Source organism: Magnolia sinica, chromosome 2, assembly GCF_029962835.1.
Source record: "Magnolia sinica isolate HGM2019 chromosome 2, MsV1, whole genome shotgun sequence".
Classification (NCBI taxonomy): domain Eukaryota; kingdom Viridiplantae; phylum Streptophyta; class Magnoliopsida; order Magnoliales; family Magnoliaceae; genus Magnolia; species Magnolia sinica.
The window spans coordinates 89,631,331-89,633,372 of record NC_080574.1 but is presented as its reverse complement, the minus strand read 5'-3'; the positions used below and the strand labels follow the sequence as shown (position 1 = coordinate 89,633,372).

The window sequence follows — 2,042 nt, the reverse complement described above, 5'->3', positions numbered from 1 at the left end:
CATTTAAATCAGGTTGGTTTAAAAAAAACATCAAGTTTTTGGCGCCGTTGCCGGGGACTGTTTCGGTCCAATTGGATTTAAGATTCTCTCTTATCATAATTCATAGTCTTAGGTTTTTTTACTAACTTTCGGTTAAATTTTTTTTTTAGAAACTAACCTATTGCCTGTTTTGTAGGGACCTGACATAAACTACTAATTTGGTAATCTCTTTCCAAATTTTCTATTTTTTTTCTAATTTCTATTTTTAGAATTAAGGTTTTTTTTTTTTTTTAGAAAGTTTCTATTTCTAGGCTATTTTATTTTATTTTTAGAAATTTCCTATTTTCCAATTCTAGATTCTGATTCTTCTTTCAAGTAACTTTCTATTTTCTAGTTTTAGAAATTTTTTCCCTTTTTAGAAACTAACTTAGTTTTTATTTCTAAGATTACAAACTTTTTTTTTTTTTTTTTTAGAAATTAGCCGTTGCTTAGGATTTTTTTTTCCAGCATTATTTTAGTGAATTTAAGTTATTTTTGTTTTCTGTTTACAGGAATTAAGGAAGGAAGCTGCTAAATAACATTGTCTTCAAAAGGAGGAGCTCTCAAATCTACAGACATTCATCATCTCCTTTTCCGGGTTCTTCTTTCCAATTTTCATTTACATAGCTTTTTCTTGTTTTAGAATCTCATAGTTGCTAGGTCTAGTTTTATTTCTCTTAGGTTGCTTCTTAGTTTAGTTTTCTTTCTTATATTGATAACATAGTTTATGCTAGGATGTAGATCTCTGAACATAGAACTAGCACATTTTGATCCTGAAATAGAAAGAACCTTTCATAGAAGATTTAGAAACATCCTGTTTGAAATGGCGGAAGAGAATGGAACTAAAGCTCTTAGAGATTATTCAGCTCCTGTCCAATTCAATGCGCCTTCATGTATAGTGTTGCCTGCCACCACAGCAGCACACTTTGAACTTAAACCTGGGGTCATACAACTGTTGCCATCCTTTTATGGTTCAGATAAGGAGGATCCATATCATCATGTGAAAGAATTCTTAGACATTTGCTCCACCTTTAAGTTCCAAAACTTTTCAGACGATTCGATCCGTTTGCGCCTTTTTCCTTTTTCTTTGAAGGATAAGGCGAAAGCATGGTTGAATTCTCTAGGAGTTGGGTCTATCACTACATGGGACCAACTGTCTAAGAAGTTCTTAAACAAATTCTTCCCGGTTCACAAAACTAATGCTCTCCGTAGAGAAATCACGAATTTCACACAAAAAGAGGGTGAGCACTTTCATGAATGTTGGGAAAGATGGAAGGATTTACTTCTTAAATGTCCACACCATGGTTTTGAAAAGTGGCAACAGGTTCAATACTTCTATGATGGTCTGACACCCCAAAACCGTCGCATGGTTGACGCCACTAGTGGAGGGTCATTCATGACCAAAAGTGATGTTGAAGCGTGGAATTTCTTTGAAACCTTGTGTGAAAATTCCCAGCAATGGGACTACTCAAATAGAGGTGAAAGGAGTCCCCAACCACAGAAGAAAGGTGGTATATATGAGGTAGGAGTCACACCAGATCTTTATGCCAAAATTGATAGCCTGACAAAGAAAGTGGATGCTTTAATGTTAAATAATGGACCTCCACAAACAACTCAAGTCGAGTCATGTGCTACATGTTCTAGTCCCGCCCATCCTACGCCGTCTTGTCCATCTAGTTCAGCATTTCCAGAATTTCTCCCTGAACAAGTACATGCTATGAACACCTTTCGGAGACCTGGGAATGATCCTTACTCAGACACCTACAACCCAGGGTGGGCTAGACATCCAAATTTCTCTTGGGCAAAAGGACCACAACAAGGAGGACCATCTGGAAATCCTCCTATGTAACCTTACTCCCAAGTGGGCAGTCAACAACCTCAGCAGTTCTCACAGTATCAACAAGTGCCTCCACAATCTAGGAAACCATCTCTTGAGGATACACTCAATCTTTTTATGCAAAGTTCACTTCAATTTCAAAAAGACACCCAACATACCTTACTAGCTAACCAGCAGAGTTTACATG

General features: G+C 36.6%; 1 non-coding gene across 1 annotated transcript; it reads right to left on the bottom strand.

Annotated features, from left to right (window-relative positions):
- Nucleotides 1-1,219: 1,219 nt before the first annotated feature.
- Nucleotides 1,220-1,326, bottom strand: LOC131238072 (small nucleolar RNA R71). The gene has a single exon (XR_009167492.1). It is a non-coding gene; the product is annotated as a small nucleolar RNA R71 (small nucleolar RNA).
- Nucleotides 1,327-2,042: the final 716 nt, after the last annotated feature.